The sequence below is a fragment of the Macrobrachium rosenbergii genome, chromosome 26 (assembly GCF_040412425.1).
Source record: "Macrobrachium rosenbergii isolate ZJJX-2024 chromosome 26, ASM4041242v1, whole genome shotgun sequence".
In the NCBI taxonomy this organism is placed as follows: domain Eukaryota; kingdom Metazoa; phylum Arthropoda; class Malacostraca; order Decapoda; family Palaemonidae; genus Macrobrachium; species Macrobrachium rosenbergii.
In genome coordinates, this window is record NC_089766.1 from 24247816 (window position 1) to 24270056 (window position 22241).

The following is a 22241-nucleotide window of genomic DNA, read 5'->3' on the forward strand; positions in this document are numbered from 1 at the left end:
AAAATAGTCATTAATATATAAAATGCCATGCTTGGAATGCCCTTCTCTTTATATCGGCCAATCCAGCAAGGATTTAGAAGTATGAATTAAACAGCATAAGTATTCTGTCAAAACTGGGCACACATCCAATGCAATATTCATTCATTTAAGTGATAACTCTCACAAGATAAACTGGGCTGAAAGTTCAGTGATTGCTAGATCGAAAGATTTCTCTTCACGAAATCTTTTAGAATCTGCACACAGCTTACTTCTAGTTGTAATTTTAACCTTAGCCCTGGCATGTATTATTTGGACTCCTGTATTAGTAAAATGTTCAAGAATGACCACAAAGAAAAAAATCACTGCTTTAATTACTAATTAGTTACCTTGTATATATTTTCTATGCATTGATATGCTTAATATATTTTTGGGGAAAATGTTCACTTAGCAAAAATTGTTACTATTTACCAAAAGGAGAATTATTGAGTTGTACTTTTCTAACATATGTAATCAGCTTATTCTTTCCACAGTCAACTTTTTAATTGACTTTTGCCTACTTCCGAGCTATAGAACTAATCTTTTGTAAAACCTCTTACATATTTACCGTTGCTGTGGCAGGTCTACTAATTCTTCAACTGTGTTGGATTCCAAGTACGTTTTCTTTTATAATCCCCATCTGTCATTTATACGAGCTTTCTTTGTAGACTTGCTTTTATGTTTCTATCAGTCTACTTAGTAAAGGACAGTAAGGCAAAAGGTCCAACACCACTATGTTGTTTCACTTTCCTTCGTGGCATTTGCCTTTATTAATATACGAGTATATTCATCACGCTCCATACTTTCGTGAGTCAGTTACACACACACACACACACACACACACACACACACACACATATATATATAATATATATATATATATATATATATATATATATATATATATATATATATATATATATATATATATATATATATATATATATATATATATATATATATGATTGCATTTTCCCTATAGAGTTGGTGGGTACCGAAGGGGTTGCACTTACGATTCTTCTGGTCGTCACTGCTGAAGCAGTCTGGCAACCCATATCTTTTATTAATGAAGCGAAACTCTCTTGTGTAACTGTGCAGTCCCAGTAACATCACAGAGTAAATTAAGATTTCATCGTTTTATTATTATTATTATTATTATTATTATTATTATTATTATTATTATTATTATTATTATTATTCAGAAGAAGAACCCTATCCATATGGAACAAGCACATGGTGTTCATTCTAAAGAAGTAACAGAAGGTAATGGGAAATACAGAAAGAGGAGACCAGTTATTTGAAAAAGAGATAAATTTACAAATTAATAAATAAATAAAAATGAAAGTAAAATATTACAATACAAGTTGAACTGTATTGTATTAGGGTAGTAATGCATTGGATCTTTGCTTGAATTTCTGAAATTCCAATTGCATGACATTCTCTGGGAGGTTGTTCCAGTCCAGTGGTGTGAGGAATAAAGAACCTCTGGAGCTGAGAAGTTCGACAGCGAGAACATTTACTGCATATTGGTGATGCTGTTCAGCGAATCTGGTTGCTCTCGGCAGGAAAATGGGATCAGGGATCAATTGTGAATGTGAAAGTTCTCTGTCAAAATACACCTTATGAAAAAGTGACAAACAAGAGATCCTCCGTCGACGGCTCAAGTTAAAACTGCTAATATTAGGAAAAAGAAACCTACCATCACGAACCACTCTATCTAAAGAAATAAATCCCTGGCAGAAGCAGACATCCACACCGGAGAACAGTATTCTAGTAAAGGAAGCACAAATGACCTAGAACAGGTTGCACTGATTTCATCACTGTTATAAAAACATGAGGCCTTATTGTCGTGCACAAGTATAATTATTTTCATAACTAGTGTGACATAGTATTGTTCCCTTCTTACCTGCGTTTTTTCTAAGTCGGCGACGTACTCATCCACCATGTCTCCTCCCGTAGTCAGCAAATTACGAGTTTATTATTTAGAAGGGATATATATGAAATGTAATTATATCTCTCAGAAAGGCGTAATGGAGACGAAATGGGTAGCTTCTTACTTTAATGATGAAAGTTAATTACATACACAAGCACAATTACGGTAACAGTTTTACTATCTTGAAAGCCACTCTTGCTAGTCAAAGTTCAGTTTATGTCTGGTTAAGTAGCCCGCGGTCAGGGTATGGTTAAGTAGCCGCGGACAGAATCTGGTTAAGTAGCCCGCGGTCAGAGTCTGGTTGGGACCACGGAAGCTAGGGGGAAGAACTGCGTCTTCTTGTATTTGTGACTAGCGACTCTAATGATTCTTCTCTGGCTTCGTTCTGCTCTGGAACCCCTGGTTCTTCTTGCTATCTTCCATCTCCTCCCTTGAAGTTACCTCATTGGAAGATTTTATCTGTAAGGCCTCCCCTCAAACAGCTTGATTGGGAAAGACAGTTGTGGGTGTTGTTAAAATCTCTCCTTAGAGGATTTGATTGGAAATGACTTCAGGAGGAGGTGTAAATGACTCCTCCCTAGAATGTTTAAGTGGAGAAGTGGTGAACTACTACACTCTGTCCAGCCCCTTTTCATGGAAATTCATGTAAATGGCTCCTATTGAAGGCAGGATTATAGATATGGCTGGAATGTTAACTCGTGACAAGGTGCTAGGTAATGCATGGTCAGCTGAATCGCGAGGGCACAGGTTCCAGATTTTATGATTTTATGTCCCTCGGTGAGATATACTTGCTCACTGTTTTGAGTTCGTATCAAGATACGGTTAGCCTACTTGACACTTCTAACCTCGCAATGCATAACAACCAAGGCTTAATTGTTGTTCTCTCTCTCTCTCTCCTGTCTTTATTCTTTCTCTCTCTCTTTCTCTTTATTTTTTCTCTCTCTCCCTTTCTCTTTATTTAATCTTTCTTTATATCATTACATTATGAACAATACCTAAATTTTGTGCGGCATTTGCTGAAACTCATTAGATGTTTCTCAAAAATAAGATGAGTCAAAAGCTACACTTAGAATAGATAAAGCTTCAGACTCATTCAGCAGAGTTACATCCACCTGAAGGGGAGGATAGGGTGGAAAATCTGTACGATATCTGCTAATCAATAGTGTTTTTGTTTTACTGGAGTTCAGCCTCATACCCAGCCAACTACACCATTCACTGATCCGACCCATGTCCTGATTGAGGATGATGGCAGCTTCATTTCTCAAAAGTGGAGACTACTACACCCGCAAGTGTTGCATCATCGATATACTGAACAATCTTGTTTTTCAGGCCAACAACCATATCGCTTGTATACACTTAAAATAACAGTGGACCAAGAACATTACCCTGTGGAACTCCAGACACAATAGCTCTTGGTTCAAGAAAGATTCCATCAACAGCAACTTGCTGCTGCATACATGTAAGGCAATCTTGAAATAATCCTAAAACATACCTACCCACTCCAAGATTCTGAAGTTTACAAATAAGTGCCTTGTGATTTAGTAAATCGAAAGCAGCACTAAAATCAATTATTTATCATTATTATTATTATTATTATTATTATTATTATTATTATTATTATTATTATTATTATTATTATATTATTTTGTTTAAAAGAATGGCAGTTTGTATGACACTGAGATTATATTGTGCATTCTCAACTTGGTGTATAAGTTTCTTCGTTTCAGCAGGTACATTATAAAGCAAATATCCAAATTTCATTCGTTATCCCAACACTTCAGTAGTCACTGCTACCATTTAAAAGTGGTGAATGGCCTTTTGCTTCATGAGCAGCCCAAAACAGATTATGTTATCTGGAAAGAGGCACAAAAAGGCTGTTTTTAAAACAAAGGAAGAAAGGCATGGCAGGGTTACAAACCCCTTTAAAACTTGCAGTACCCATTAGTAGGAGGAAGAGTTTGACAGCAGAAAGTCCTAGTTTAGTTGTAGACTGAAAGACAGGATGATAATCTAAGGAGGATACACCAAAGATTTCCCTTACTTGGATCATCACTGCTGAAGAAGTCTGGCAACCCATATCTTTACTACTGAAACGAAACTCTTATGCAGTTATAAAGTCCCAGTAACATCACAGAAAAAAGTAATACTTCATCATTGCATCGTTGAGCAGCCCATAACAGAATATTTTTTTTTGGAAAGAGGGCAAAAAAAAAAAAAGTTTCTAAAGAAAAGGAAGAAAGGGATGGGCAGGGTTACAAACCCCTTTAAAACTTGTGGTACCCTTCAGGAGGGGGAAGAGTTTGACAGTAGGAAGTCCTAGTTTACTTGCAGAGAACCAGGAAGGATGACAAAAAATTGAAAATCGAGAGACAGGACGATGAGCTAAGGAGGACACACCAAAGAGTTACCTTACTCAGGAAAAACAAAGAATTTAGGTGTGAGACTAGAAGGGACAACTGTTATTCAAAACGAGCAACAGCTTCTTAAGGATGGGAATTTGGGGTGAAATGGGGTTGGATGCACTCTGGCATTGTTTCTTTATGGACAGGCTTTCCTGTTGCTTTCTCGTAAAGACATATGAGGTCTTCAATCATAAAAGTTATGTAACTGTTGCTGCCTGTTGTGGTACTCTCTTGGCCAACACTGGCTGGATCACTGGAGGAAGTGGGAGAAAGATGTGAAGAAAGGGTATGGGAAGGGGGAAGGGCATGTTTTGAGGGTGGAAGGGGTTTGGACTGGAAGGAAGGGAAGGGGAATGTGCAGGCGCAGTTTCTCTTGGCTTAGGAGTGTAGTCCACCTTTTTCTTCAGCATCTGCCACTGCTTCCATGGTCTTCATGGTGAGGTTTGCTGTCTGGTTGGAGGCAGTGGTGGGGTTTCTTCCTCATCTCTGCTTGCTGCTTCAGATTTGTCCTGATGGCTGTGAAGGTGGAGCTGTGCCTTTCATCTTTGCCACTCTGTCAAGTCTGGCACTGCAGCACTTGTCCCAGGCATGGTGGTTAATGGAACAGCTAGGGCACTTTCTTGCTACTGCTTTTCCCCTCTTGTAGGCATTGAGGCATTGCTTTATTTGGTATGGTTTGCTACACATTCCACACCTTTCCTTTGCTGTGCATTATTTACTGTGGTGGCCAAACTTCCAGCACTTAAAGCATCTTGGGGGCTCGGATGTGAAAGCCTCAGTGGGGACACATCCCCATACACCAAGGGAAACCTAGGTTGGTAGGTCTCCTTTGAAGGTGGTTATGACCTTCCTCGTGAGGCTCCCAAATTTTCTGATACATCTCTGGGCGCCCAAGGCATTCTGCAGCTGCAGAATCAGATCTAAGGACAAGGAATTCAGGTAATAGCAAATAACTGCTTTCCTAACCAACTCAGACAGATCAAGCAGATGGAAATCAGTGTGTTCTTGGAGAACTTTGGCAGTATTTTGCATTTTCAGCATCACAATCATGTCGCACTTCAGACTTGGTTTGACTGAAATCTTCAACCCTAGATTGTTGGTTTCCAATTCCACCACAACTGCAAAAGCAGTCATCTCCCCTTTAGCTGTCTCTCGATTTTTAGGTGTGGCAAAAGACTGGTCGCGGGAAAAGGATTTGGGAGGGGGCTTCTTACTTCTTGTTCAGAATCATCCTCTTGGCCTTCTTTGGTTTTCTAACAGACGTCCACCCCTCAGTGTCAGGCTCTAACTCAACTGCAGGAGGGTATGATGGCATAGGACCTTCCATTAACGACCTCTGGAGAGTGAATGTTTCTGCCTGGGGGAGAGAACTTCCTCATGGGCATTTGTTTTAAAAGTAGAGTAGCTTCCAAACTGGCATTTCTCTTGTTGAAACCATGACTAAAAACAGGTGCAGAAAAGTCTGCGGGGCCTTCTGTTACTCATACCCAAAAAAACATTCTCTGTCTTGGAGATGTTATCACTGAAAGGTTCTGCTGTGACCGCATGCATCAGTACCAGGAAATGGGTTTACAAAGAAAGGGGGCAATCTTTGATTGGTTGGTCATATTCAGGGAGCTTTCCTGTTAGCTGCAAGTATGGCTGATTGATGAGAACACTGATTGGTCGGCGATGGGGAGCTCTCTTGCATCTTGAAGAGCAGGGAAGCTGTAGCATTGTCTCAGGGGTTGATGGTGGTCAGCCAGAGGAGTATTTCCTGAGAGTGGGCTTCCACCAAGGAATAAGCAAGGGCCTCCTTGTAGAGCAGGTGGTGCCGGTCCATGTCACCACCCAGGATTGTGGTATTCCTCATGATCTGCTGTCATTCAGGGGTGTTGCCATGCTTCCTCATGCAGTGTTGGTATACTGCCCCTTCAAGTAAATGGATGGTGATCATGTTAGAGAGGCGAGTCATTGTCACACCAATGAAAGAATGGTGGTATCCATTCTTGGACAAAGTATTTTGCAGTCAACTCCTCTCCTTTTCATGGGATTGTTGCAGACAGAGGGGCTGTTCTTCAAGAAATATTGAGCAGTCCTCTGATCCTTATATCGTAAGGGCGACCGTTGTGTTTACTTAAAATGTCTTGGTCGTTTTAGTGACAATTTTACTATGTAATTCTTTTTTCACTTGTGGAAAATACCTCGGTAAAGCCAAAGCAAAATTTCTTAAGTGTCCATGCAGTATCCTCGAAATAGAGGATTCACAAAATCGAGGTTCTTTTAGTTCCTACAAATACCAGAGAGAAAGTTAAAAAAAATAAAGAAAAAGACGTATTTCTTCTGGACTCATTGTACTGGTTCCAATGATGAAAGCACTTCTAGGGAAGGTTGGATTAGGTAATGTAATGTTATGAGGTATGGGAATTACAATAGAATGAAGTGAAGTATTTTTAGTCTTTTAGCTTGTCCCCATTAAATTAAAACGCTTCCTTTTTTTCTACTTTATTTACAAATCAGTTAAATACAGTTGCTCTCTAGAGCAATCAAACTAATCAGACTTTCTCTTGGTTTTTACCATAACGTGGAAATTTATAGATTTTAAATACAATGCCTTCAAAATCCCTTGCAGTCGTCCGTCAAGCCAACAGACACACAGACATGGGAAAAATAAAATCAGGGCAACATGATAACCTTCGTCGAAAGGAAATGAAGGGAAGAGTCGAGATAATCGGAAAATGATGGAGAAAAATGAGCTTCGACGTCATCCACAAATCATCGTTAGAAGGTTTCTTGTTCATATCTCCAATTTTTACCTTCAACCCGAGTAAATCGTTAATGGCCATTATCTTTCCCTCCCTCTGATGTCCTCTGGGGACACGACAGCCCTCAATACTCTTCGATGGCGTCGTATTATTTCCTTTTTTATCGTTTTATTTTTATTTGGAGGACCTTGCATTCCTCCTCTTTCCGGTGGAACTCGATATTGGCTTAGATGGGCGCGAGGTGTTGGTGGTGGCTTCTTTTATATTGGGGATCTTTAAGAACAATAAGGATTAAGCTTTATGTTCCATTTTAGTTTGGATTTGTTGCTTTTTTTGATTTTACTAAAGGCAGTTAGGCCTTTCAGGGGTCGTAACCAAAAACTTATGATTAAGAATTGCCTTTGCACAGGTATTAATGTAAAAATTTAGAGGCTACCGCTAAGGGATCTAGGTGCCCTTGCAAATGTATACACAACAGTCATTCTAAAAACCCGCAGAACAGATGATAATAACAACTGTAAAATGGGTGAGTCTTTAATTATACACTGAAACTGTAATAATGGGGAAAATTAATGGCTAGAAAATCTGAGAAGTAAAAGAGGGTATGTCACAAAAGTTTATGAAAAATTCTATTCAGATTTTTTTCTCTTAGCTGAATGTAAAGATTACATTGCGTAATTATTATAATTTTTAACTATATGGTATGATATTTATTATGCATATATTGTAATGATAAAAATACAGCAATATGTCATAGAATTCCTTTTCATACCTTATCTTTAACTGATTATTCATATATTTTTGGCACTTCATGTAGAATAATAAGATTAAGTAAGATTGCTAATGGATTAACAAGTGTTGGAACTAATTATAAAGTGATTTATAAATTTTAATATTAACAACTGAAATTTTTAGAGCAGTTATTTGATAAATATAGCTTTTGATAAAATCTCTTATCTTACGTGTAAGTTTTGTAGTTCATGGTGAGCTTTAAAATGAGAGTAAAAAAATTCAGGGACTGAAGAAAAAAATCATAAACTTCAAAAAAAGGGGCGGATTATTATTTTAGTGATATAACTACGCCTCGTGGATTGCCGTACTTCGCTGCATATTATTTCATTTAAAATGAAATAACATAATAAACTTTGACATCTTTAGGAAATGGAAGAATTACTTAAGACAATAGTAATAACAAGTATTAGGTGAGATGTAAATGCTTCAAAGTGCTATTTATAGAATTAGCGGTTAAAGAGTGTGCCATTATCTTAAGGCAAACAATTTAATCTTTTGTTAATTCACTCGTTATCAGTTTAAATATTTTCTTTTCTTTCTTATGGACAGAGTCAACAGGCTATAAACCCAAGGGTAAATAGAAAATGAAACCGATACACCTGAATTCAGGAGAAGTCAGCAAAAAGCAGGAATTAATTTGCTCCTCGTTTAAACATTTGGAGATCAGAAGATCAAAAGAAATTGTGAAAAATCTTGATCAATAATAATTTTCTTCTCGCTATAAAAATTAGTACCGTAGCTGAGAAAATAAATACACTTTAATATAACAAAAGGATGATTCTGAAACCTACCATCATGAGGTAATCTGAGCATATGAACACATCAATAGCAGAAGGGATTTAATCGGATTTCAGGCAAGTGTTAATCCGAGAGTCATTCCTAAGCAAGTGTTCCAGGGGATCCGCCCACAACACTCGACACAGGTGGGAGTTAACAAGGACTAAAACCAGGAAGGATTAATCTCTCCCATCACAAGACAACCTCCATTTCCAATCCCACCAAGGTCGTCATTCTCAACTTGCTCTTTCTACGTAAATACTCTTGCAATATATGACCCGTCAACATTCCCCTTGGGATCTGGATTCTTCTTCTTCTTTTTCTTTTAACGTGCTTTTATTCCCATTTTTGTATGGGGTAAGCACGATGCCTTCTTTTGAAGGATCTGGATTGAAGTATTGTAAATCAACATATATAGTTTTGTTGTTTTAACAACGTTTTTATGGGCCTTTTATGGTTCATATATACATACATACATACATGCATTCTGGCTGACCAACCCAGCACTGCCAAGGAAAACTCTGAATGAAAGTCGATCATTTACCTTAGAAAGGAAGTAACACGTGGTGTGGTTTTGAGTAACATGTTTATTTACACAATGAATTCTAAACAAAATCATTAAACACAGAAAGAAAAGCCTTTTCAGTGATAATACACATACTTTACACGACAAAAGAATTCAAAGGAGATGCAGGAAAATTTTTCTGTGCTACTCAGCTCGACACTGAGCAAGTCACATGCTGCCCTGCCGCCGCTGCAGAGCCCCATTCTTGCTAATTTGCAATGGTCAATAGGAAAGCGTACAAAGCTACGTTCAAGAAACTCCATGTTATAAACCAGTCCAAAATGTTATCCCATGGCTGGGTCTTTGCTAAGACCTGCAGAAAATGAGCAGGCCTGGAGGTTGGGGGTACAGGTTTGAAACTTATGTGAAAACCTTCCTTGAGTCAAATGAGTGCCACATGCAAAAGTTTGTCTAGATTGGTCAAGCGGTTCGGATTTCTATAGAGCACAAGTTTACATACATACATGTTTACAAGTTCAATTACATTCACACACACACACACACACACACATATATATATATATATATATATATATATATATATATATATATATATATATATATATATATATATATATATATATATATATATATATATATATATATATATATATATATATATATATATATATATATATATATATATATATATATATATATATATATATATACTGTATATATATACTTGTGTGTGTCTGCATGCCTGTGTTTGTTGAAAACACATAAAGAAGACCAAACATATTTTCACTTTTAGTATGTATGCATTCAGATAAGGTGCATGCAATTCTTTTTCACGTCCTCAATGGAAAATGATGATTAAAACACCTGTACAAAAGCATGCAGAATAAGCGATAAAATTTGAACACTATTTTTTATCACTATAATTTGACATTCAACCAGGCTCTCACTGAAGTGAAATGATTTACAAAATGACCTATGCACTTTGTAGCAGTTCGTCTTTTAATCAGTTCCTGACAATTTTAAGATGAAAGAAACTTTTTTATTGACCTTCATTAGCAAATCTACAAAAAAGAATTCGCCCAACGAGAATCAGAAATATTAATTTCTCTTAATTACTGAGGTTTCTCTGCTTCATTTTTCCCTGTACATAAGAGAAATGTTAGGATATTTTCCGATCATAAAGCCAAACAAATTGCCTTTTTTGCATTCACAAATTTAAGGCCTAAATATTGATTTCATTACACCCGTGGCTTTTTCCCTAGTCAAGATTCGAACCTTGGCCTTCGGTTTAGAAACAACAATAGATAGTGACTTTCACATTCACTTATCAATTATAATTCCCTCTGAGTGTTAGCTATTCCCAGGGTATAGTAAATTCGGTAAAAGCCATAATTGTGGCGTAATAATATTTGCGTGTGTATGTATGTATGTATGTATTGAAAGATAGAGACAGAGATCGATATATAGATATAGTTACGGGAACATATAAATTTCTCTAATGCCGAAAAATATCCCTCCTGTTGGAAATCAAATCTAAACTAACGTTAATACATTCCATATAGTGTAACGCGACAGGACCAGCTTCATGCAAACACTTATCCGGAGGAACAACAGAGCCTAACAAGAGGAAAGCCTCGCGGATGAAGGGTAATGATCATATCCCTGCCTGGTCGTGTCAACATCCTTCTTTGGTCGATGTATCATTTTGCAAATGGGAATTACTAGACGTTGCTCTAGCATAATGGGATGCAAATGACTTCCCATATTTTGGGAATACAGATCTCGTTCTCGTCAATGGAACTGAAGGCTGTTAGAGGTGTTATGTGTTTATTTTCTAAATAAACCATTATTTAACGCCAAGTTTCATTTGTTTAGAAGGTAGGTTATTTAAGGAGAAAACAAACAAATATTGAATACTATGTAAAAACAATGGCTAATGAGCAACGAATATCTAACTTCTCGATCTTGTAATATTTTTGGATAGGTTTTCACTGAAACCTTTGAATCCTAGTTTGGGAATAAGTGGGGAACTCTTCCTCCACTCCAAGATTTGGACTTGGTTTAGGAGAAATAACTGTCAAACACTTAATCACTCTTGTTATCGTGTAGACTACATTTAATATTATTCAAATAAAATGCAATTTTTGTCTAAATTTCAATCTGTATTTTAATCGATATATAAAGAATATACTGGATTTAATGCCAAGTTAATCTTGAGTACAATCATAAAATACTTTTAAAACGATATATTAATGGTAAAACAAATTCATGTGCATGGTTGCTTCACACTCATCACCCCTCAATTTAAGTCGACTACTAATTACAACGGAAATCATGAATTAAAGCTGATTACCACTTTACATGGTCTCTTTGATACCTAAAAACGAACCTGCCATACTTAGGAAGAGGTTCTGTATTAGTGTGGAACATATTTACAGTCAAGGTTGTAATAATGCTGTTAATCAGCAATGTAATGAGGCAGCTTAGGTAGTTGAAGGGGACATACTGGATAAAAGCACCAAATTTTTTCCAGGTATACCTAAGTAGCCAGGCTTCAATTCTAGAACTGGCGCCAAGTGATCAGAGCAGCAGGATGCCTAGAAAATACAACTTCATAATTGATTATCCAGCATGCTTATTACATTATATCTGCTATATGTTGTAAGTTTATATGCTATGTGTTGAAATTTTTCTGTTGTTTCAGGTTTTGAGGACTGAATTATATGGAGATGGGATGGACGCAGTGCATTATTTGTCAACACACTACAACTGAATCCCTGTGCTGCTCACTGAATGCACGTGGAATAGACAAGTCAGCACCAGTGGCCTATGTATTATTCCTAGAAAATGTGACTCATTTCAGAGAACTGAGCTCATTGCCATTGCCACTGAATTTCAGCAGTGATATCACAGTGGATGACTTCATTAGGAATCAGGCACAGTGGCACAAATCCTGTCATTCACAGTTCAATACAAACAGAGTGGAAAGAGTAAGACAGAGGAAGAGGGACAGTACCCCTGAAGGCAGGCAGCAGTGGCCACGCCAATCATTTGACAACACCAGCTGCATATTTTGCATTAAGCAAGATGGACTTCTGCATGAATTTACAACTCTAGACACAGATGATAATGTCAAGTTAATGGCCAGGGATCTACAAGAAACAGAACTAATGGACAAGTTTGAAGGAGCTGCTGACCTTATTGCCCTGGAAGCAAAATATCATGTTGCTTGCCTTGTTGGTTTTCGGAATTGCCATCGCTCTCTAGTGAGACAGAGAAGCTTCCAAGGATGAAACTGCAAATGTGAAGAAGTTCAAGGCAAGAGCTTCTGTAGAACTCCTCACGCATATTTAAAATCAGATAGAAGAGGGTACATTCTGCTTCTAGCTTGCTTCATTAAGACATCTCTACGAGAAACGTTTTGCAGACTTTGGTATTATCAGTGAGATCAACAAAGGATGTTTTAAGGAACAAGTTTTGAATCACTTCCCTTACACCCAAGTGCAGAGTGATGGGAAACAAGTGATACTTGTGTTTGAACAAGGAGTGCAGCAAATGCTGAGGCAGAAATTCACACCAGAGTATAAGAGAGATGCTTTGATTTTGGCAAAGGCTGCAAGGATTGTACGAAATGAAATCTTCAGCTCAAGTGGTTTCAGTTTTAATGGTGCCTTCCCCAGTGACTGTCAGAAGAAGGCTGTCCCAACCCAACTCAAATCTCTGATAACCATGCTGATGCAAGGAACTGATCTAAAGGACCAGGAGACCACAGATTCACAGGCCTGTCTCACAGCCTCACAGGTCATTCTTTACCACTGCAAGAAGACCAACAATCACAAGCAGAGTGCCCCAAGTGACTCACAAGTATCTCAGGTAACAAGATCACGTCATTCATTAGAGTGTGAACCACCCCTTCCATTGTACATTGGTCTCAATATACACACACAGTCAAGGTTAAAACAACTGGTGAAAAAATTAATGAACTTGGCATCAGCATCAGCTATGACAGAGTTAGTTCTGCAAATAGAGAATGAAATTGCCACTGCTATCTGTGAGAACATGAAGGTGAAAGGAATAGTGTGCGCTGTTCAGCTCCTCCAAGGTCTCTTCATTTTGAGGGCTTTAGACAACATTGATTACAACCCCTCAAGCACAACTGCCAAAGGTTCTTTTCGTGGAACAGGCATCAGTCTCTTCCAGTGACCAACTGCATCAAACGGGGGTCAGATCCAAGATGGAATAAGATTGATGTCAGGAAGGGGAAAGCACACCAGCTGACACACAGCTTTTCATATGTTCCAGCTGTGGCACTTCTCAAAGCATCAGTGGATGTGCCCAACCCAGTCTATGATACACAAGCTGTAAATGGCCAACCGAAGAAGGCATGTGAACAAGAAAAGAATTGATTGGAACATGCTAGTCAGCTTCTGGCAAATGAAGAGTTGGTCAGAGGAGATTGTATAGCCTGATCTGCCTACCATGCCTCATTTCAGGATAGTCATGTTCAAGAAGTGGAAGCTGCCATCACTCAGCTTCTTCCTCTCTTTAATGAGAAGGCAGCCACACCTTCACTGATAAAGCATGGGATGAACATCATCTGTGAATGTATACAGTTCTTAAACTCTGGTCAGATTCCTGTAATAGCATTATAAGCTCTGCTCTATGCACTAGCCAAGTTCATTCAGTGGCAATGGTCTACCACACATGGTGAAGACCAGTATTTTGTCATGTTTGGCGGACGTCACCTGGAGATGGCAGTGTGGAAGACACTTGGAGACTACCTAGATGGATCTGGATGGGCAGCAGCAATAACCCAGGCAGGTTTAGACTCTGCTGGCACAGCTGAATCATTCTTGAAGGCCTCACACCTGACGAGAACTAGGCATGCCCACCAAGTCAGTGCTCTAGCAATCTCCAAGCTACAATATGATGCCTACCTAAAGAGAGCTGCTGGCATAACAACTGAAGATAGGATAGAGGAAGACTGGAAACAAAGCATGATCACAAAGAGCCCAACTTTCCAATATAGGGACAGCATCTTGAAGACTGAGGTCCTGGGACTGGCTTTAGTTCATGCTCATAGAGAAAGAGACTTTTCCCTGTATGTTGAGACTGTGAAAGCTCTGTCACCTTGGTTCTTCACACTTGACCACCAAAATTATGACAGATGGGTCCCAATTCACGTCAGTGACATGGAGAGCCTTCCTCCAACAATCAATGAGGAGTTTATTGTCAGTGACAACTGGGTCGTTCAAAAGACAGCTAGAAGGTTTTCCAGCATTCAAATCGATCAAGCTCAGAAACAGAATAATGAGCTTATTAAGGGCCCTGTAGGAACAATTGGCCTAACTGGAAATCCAGAGGCCTTCAAGAAATGGATGATTGCTGGACCTGAGCATGCACGCTTTCTCACTGAATTTGAGCAGGAGTACACTGCCATCTCAGAAGATGACTTCTACCACCATGAAGAAGGTCTGTCCGCACAGAAGACATTTCACAAGCAAACACTAAGCCTTATTCAAGTTATCAATGAGATGAGCAACCCATTCCTAGATGAAGGAAATGAGCTGCTTGCACTTGACACACTGCACGTTTGAAGAATTAGTGGTCAACACTGTGCATACCATAGAAGATGTGGGAAAGGCCTAGTACGACAGCTACAAAAAGGAAATCATCTATGAATGTAGGAAATCCATCTATTAACCTATCAAGAGGAACTTTTTGCCTCTGTTAAGGTCACCATCTAAGAGGAAGAACAAGCAGTCAGAGAATGTTTCCCTGTTAAAAGATGATGTGTCTCTTTTCTCTCGTCTATACATAGTTGCTCAGAGCAGGGATACAGATATGGGAACTTTTTTTAAGCATGAAAATCATCCACATCCCCCTTCTCTATCTGAAAGAGAAAAACTACGCCAAGGAAAGAAGTCCGACCTCATTATTATCCTTGTGCAAGAAACACTAAATGCTCAGGAGGAACCTCTGCCATTTCTGGATGTAAGGATTCATGATGGTGCCACTGTGGTGCATATGCTTTCCCCTACTAATGGCACCACATTCAATGACTATGCTAATGGTGTTTTCATCCCTCAACATCCTGAAGCCACGTAAATTCTGCAGAAGAGTTGATGAGGTATGGGACAGCTACATTGCCAGAAGTATTAAGGAGTCAACAAGTGAAAAGGGGAAAAGGTGTACACAGAAAGGTTAGTGGTCCAACAAAGGTGCCTGGCAACTGGCCCGACTTTCTCCGGGAGACCACAAACAAGGAGGAGCTTTTCTGGTTTCTTTTAAAGTTCACTCCAATGACTGGCTAGATGGAAAGGAGGTCTTCATGACGTCAGGCACAGATGTGATCAGCAGAGGTTTAGTCCACTCCATGCCACGATGTGATCATGAAAAGGCCAATACCAAGATTGTCATTCACCTGAAAGATGCACTGGACAAGGGATGCTCTACTTGTTTAGTGCACACTGTTGACACAAACGCCATTGTCATATTGATAGGAAAGTACCATTCCCTGACCAGCCAACATCAGATGGCAACAATCTGGGTAGCTTTTGGAACTGGAAAGAACTTCATGTACCTGGATGTCAATGTTATTTGCCAAACTCTAGGGAAAGATAGGTCATCAGCACTGCCTATGCTTCACAGTTTCATGTTTCAACACAACTTCTGTTTCTTTGGCAAAGGGAAAAATCAGTATGGGAGGCTTGGAATGCCTAGGGGTGACAGAGGCTTTCAACATTATGAATCAACCATGACCATGACAGTGAGCTGCAAGGAATTTCAGTTGCTTGAGCACTTCACTGTAATCATCTACAGTAAAACAAGCAATATGGAGTCTGTGAATGAGGCACGTAGGGAGCTCTTCTCTCAGAAGAATAGGGCAATGGAGAACACCCCCCAACACAAGAAGACCTTCTACAGCATACACTGTGTGCAGTCTATCAAGCTGGGATTTGGGCAACCAGTGATCAGTGTGAGCAGAAGCCTCCAACTCCGGAGGGCTTTGGGTGGCATTTCGGGAGTGCAACATGCACATGGCATCCTGTGTGGTTCAACTTGCCTGCTGCATCCCAGGCCTGCAGTGAACTGGTCAAGCATGCCTGTAAAAGTGCTAAGTGAGTAGGACGATGCTCATGCATGAAAGCACATTGGAAATGCACCGAACCATGTAGCTGCAGATGTGAAAAGTAACATACAAACTTTAATTAGTTTGACATATAATAATTTTTTTTTTGCAGAGGAAGGTGAGCAGTTTATTTTTTATAGATTCTGTTGTTTATTTTTCTGTTTCAAACTCAGTTTTTTTGCAGATTCCTCAATTATGACCCAATAAACTGACCTTCGTGTTTTACTCTGCTCCCTAATTGTGTACACAATAAGATACCCTAATGTGCAAGATAATGAGAAACTAATGATTGATTGATAGCAGAACAAGAAGGAAATACGAATAAAGCATATCTTCTCAGGAAAGAAGACAAGGATAGATAAGAGGCAGGGGAAAAAAGGGGGGTCAGTTGTGCCAAAGAGTGCCATATAACATGAAACTAAACTAAGAAATACCTAAAAAGAGGAAAGATGACAATTTTGCACCATTTTAACTAAACATCAAATGGTCTGAAAGAGCATACACTTTTAACTTGGTCTTCATATTCTTGAATGATACCACTTTACAAAAGTGATTCATATAAGCCTAAGAGGGGTCAAATCTCTTGGCGCCAGTTCTAGAATATGAGCAGGGACCCTGAAGATTGCATAATATAAATTTGGTGCTTATATCCGGCATGTCCCTATCCCTTTGAAATTCAAGTGCTAAGCCGCCTCACTAATGAGACACAAGTAATGTTTATCTAAATCATTAAAGGTCCTGAACTTATTTATCAATTATCTGATACTTTGTAAAATGTATGAATAGTTATGACTGGCCAATATATTAATGTTGATGAAATACCATTTCCAAATATTTCTAGTGGTTTGTGATTCAGTATTCCCCTAGGTACTGAAATAGGCTTACTTCATCATAAAACAGGAATGTTTTTTTAGCCTTCAATGTTTATAAATCAAATAATTCAAATCTTTAAGAAGCAATGTGTAGTCCCTCCAGTGGGCAGACATCTATGATTTTCCTCAAAATTCAATCATATTAATTATTCACTCGGGCAATTATACATTTTTTTGCAAATTTATCTATAAATACTGCAATATGAAATATTAAGATTTCATAAAATATCCTATAAGCTACGATTTGTGGCTATCTGAACAATAAATAAATAAATATATATATATATATATATATATATATATATATATATATATATATATATATATATATATATATATATATATATATATATATATAAATATATATATATATATATATATATATATATATATATATATATATATATATATATATATATATATATATATATATATATATATATTCCGAGTATTCTCTCAGATGCCATCTCACCAGTCAATAAATCAAATGAAATAAGGTATATGCACCTAATTCATTTATTTTAGTGTGATTCACTGTAGGCACAATTTGTCTTTATAAAACCTCTCTCTCACCACTGCCTTTGGGGGGAAACCACTTTAATCTCCTATTGTTTGTGGGACTGCTGAAATTCCTTAAATTCCAGGTGCTGACCCGATTGGAGCTAATCAGAGCCCAAAGCAGGTCAGCTGGTAGATTGAACATGTGTGTTCTGCCATCTTGGAACTCAAGCCATGTGTGCCTGCATTGCCATGAGGGCAGGATGATCCCAACGCCACCTAGGAGGAGAAAAAGCGTAATTCCAGGGTCTTGGAAAGACATGCTTGCCCTCAGATTTGCTAGGAAGCTGATCCAGGACGGATGTCCTGTTCCTTGCTCCATTAACCTGCCTAATTCTAACACGTGGCTGGCAGTAACCAGAGTATCTCTTTGCTGTGACATTATTCAGTTGCCCTCCCTCTCACTGGCCCCCATAATATGAGGAATTTCATCTCTTGATTAAGATTAGGAGTTAGTCAGCTGCGGATCTGTGCATCATCGTGTGTGCATAGTGGCCCCCTCTACATCATCTGCAATGCCCTTTGAAGTGGGCATCCCATTGTGTTTCCTCCAGCAAATCCCCAGTCATTTGCTCTTTCATCTTGTATCACAGGACCTGTTTGCCTGTCCCCAAAATTATGCTACCATTCTTCTGATATGTGTTTCATTTTGTAAATATAATTAATTAAGCTGAACCCAGAGTTCACCTAATCATTCCCATCTTGAAGTAAGCCTTGTGCCATATTTTGATGTATATGTTTTTTAGCTGGCCTCAAGGCCAGAGTCCAGATTTTTGTGTTACCCAAGGTAAATTGCATATAATATCCCTAGTATATCTCATTGATCTAACAAGACCCCAGCTAAAAACCATATATATATATATATATATATATATATATATATATATATATATATATATATATATATATATATATATATATGTGTGTGTATATATATATATATATATATATGTATGTATATATATACATACATACATATATATATATATATATATATATATACATACATACATACATATATATATATATGTATGTATATATATATACATACATATATATATATATATATATATATATATATATATATATATATATATATATATATATATAAAAATAGGTAAATATGTGCACAGATATATAACAATAGTTTGTGAAATTATTTTCCATAAACAAATATGAATGAGGCTAATATGGCTACATAGCCAAATATTTACAAAGCAGCCTGCAGCTTATGAAAGCAGATCATCTCCCAACTTAACCAAATAGCACCCAGCTGTGAAACATTTAGTTCAAACATCTGTAATATAGCAATAATAATTATAGTAATCCTAATATTTGGAACCAGTCAAGGTTAATCGGAATCCTAAACTAACCTTCAACAGAGGGAGGAAGAGGAGGAGGAGAAGTGATCTGGTTACTCTCTTGGCATTCAGCTGACAAAGTGCAGTAAGGGGGTCAGGACCTCAAACACATACTCAAAGTGATATGTTGTAGGAAAGTTCTCTATAAATTATCTTCTAAAATATGTCCCAGTGAAAGCATTACTGTCAATTTTTCAGGAACAAAATAAAGGAACTATCCATCCATGGATACTGAAGGGTTGCACTCAAATATTTTTTAATAATTAGGTCTCAATACAAGGAGCATACTGTTGGACTAAATCACTAAACCTTACCAAGAAAGTGGCAAAGGAAAAATATGGCACCAAAGTTTCACGCCAGAATGACAGAATCCTCACTCCTCCTTAGACTCTTGATATTTTCTTAATTAGATGTTTGTAAAAAACATCAAATACTGTACTATTCTTTTATTATTCTCAGTGTAAGAAAAGAAACTTGAGATTCTAGTTGTAACTGCTTCTACCTATATGAAAAACCTATGTAAAATAAAAGGTTCAATGTCTTGTTTAAATGTTGTGATGTCATTCTACAATCTGCTGGTTGTAAGATCTTCTTAATCCACGAAGGGAATAAAAATTTGAAGTAGCTCAGACCTACCAGAGGGAAATGGGAAATCATACTCCCATATACAACCATGCCAAAGACTCAAAATCGCGTCCTGGTAACCTAATGTTAAGAAATCGGATGCACGATTGACAAATAGATTGCTAGGGCAGAATAATAAACTTCAGACTTGTTGGGAGAGGTTTAGGTACAAGAATCCTATTTTTACTTTGGCACTTCCCTTTGGATGTAAAGGATCCGGGAATCTTATCCAAAATTACCATTGATTATATTCCAAACACAAGCTACTGAAAAGCAAATAGAACATGTCACTGGGTTCCCGACCAAGCTTTAAGTGAATAGAATTACGAACTTTGAAAAGAGAACACTGACCTTAGAGCATTATGTGAAAATATAAAAGAAAATAAGAAATAAACAAACAAATAAAAAACAGAATAAACCAATGGGTCTAAAAACGTCCATACTAAGACCTTAAAGCCATTCTTGGTACTATGAACTGAATTTCTTTCTATCTAGTCTCTTCCAAAACCAATTTCCTATTAAAATGAAATTAGTTTAAGCAACTGTAAATAGTCTTTATATCTCTTTAAAATATTAATTTACACGAAATGAGGCCACATGCTTTGGAGTAAATTCAGTGTATACTAAATTTATGACAATAAAACATCCTTTTAGGACTGGAAGTTTAGTGTCCTGTTTCCATTAGCGGTAAAATTTGAGAAAATAACCGTCCAAGTTTAATGATTTTTTTGACACAATACGCTTATTTACAGCTGCTGGGACGAAGTTGTTTCTAAGTTCACCGCGAGTGAAAGTCAGTTTCGAAGTTTTCCGGGCATAGAAGTAGTTTAGAAACTTTCAGAAGAAGCCTTGCAGATTAAAGAGATGCTTTTGTTACCTGCGAGCTGATTTACTCGTTGTTACGAAAGCTTTGGTTTCTGGAGTTGATTAGACATTTATGAGAAAGAAGATTATGAGGATTTGGTGGCAGGGTAATGAATAATCAATTTTTCTTTTTAATTCAAACAGACTCCAACAGACACGCAATCCAGTAAAATTACTTAGCCTGATTAGGCCAATAGAAAATAAAGAGATGGAAAGTCTGGATCAGGCCATGAAACAAGCCACAGAGTTACCTCGGAAGAAATGGAATGCTAGACATGCATGGGAACACAAAAGCACGAGAGATTTAAAACTTAGCAGCAGAGGGAGAGGTGTAATCTTGTTTTGGAATAGTTAAGATTACTAATTTTCGATCAATCGGCCCTTGTCACAACCTAAAGTAGTGGAAGACAAACTCCTTCGAGTGAGAATGATCACCTATGAATGCGTTGCTTGAAAATCAACAAACGATAATATTCCTCTGTAATTCATTATCGTGCTGTGTTGCAACAATGAAAGAAAAAACACATAAAAGTGAAATAAACTAACTAAATAAAAAAAAGAAAGACCGTTTGAGCTTTCCTTCGAGAATGGGAACTCAATTGCAAGGCTATAAAATCAAAATAAAGAGGCTATGGTAAAACCCAAACTCTGAAAACACTGAAGATTGGAAGATGAAAGACATGGTTTCAATCATACTGTACATTATCACTTTAGTCACTCTCGTGGTATGAGAAGCCTCCGTGAGTTTAACAAACTCAAAAGATCTTAAGAATCTACAAATATTTAAGAATCTACAAATATACGGGTGACATGATCTAGATCTATGAAACTGCAGAGTTCCAAATTCCTCGATGCTTTAATTTTGCACGGTGCGTTTCCACTGGAAAGCTCACCATGGTATGCCGGTCTTTGTATTTACAGTAAGATTATCCTATTGAGACAACGATAAAGAATATATAAAAAAAAAAAATTACGGCTACTTCGGTATAGTCGCACTGAAGGAATCTACAAAATTCAACGTCTGCAAAAACTGAAATTTTAATAAATGTTAATGCGGCCCATTATAAATCATGGTATACATATATGTTTGTATATATGTGCAACTGTCTGTATAACAGTTTACTTCAGTCATACATTGATTAAAAAATTTATCGGTTTATTAATTTCTTTTCCAGAGGTATTTTGAGCGTGTGCTACTTGATCTAGCTCACTTTGAGGGCTAAGTCGAGGAAGTCCAAAAGGTTTCTCAAAGACCAAGAGAAGAAATACAGTAGAGGAAGAGGATAACTATTCGATACACGTTCTATTCATGTCCACTCATGGTCTGTATGAACTGACAAACTGATGGTACCTAAGAGATGAAAAACAAGAGGTATTGTCTACTGTTTGCTGTTTATTTCTATTGAAGTCAGAAGGATGGTTTAGATCTGATTAATGAAATCAGCCCGTCAAGCTAAGCACTGAGGCACTTCTGTCAAAATATGGAGTTGGAATGGCTGGACAGTAAGGTAAAGAGATCTGAACAAAGTAAATAACGTACAAAGATCCAAAGATAGAATGGGAGAAGACCCCAGAGTTGCTTCAAGAAGTACTGGTAAAGGAGCTGGACGAAAAGACTGAAGAAAGTAAGCGGCAACATAT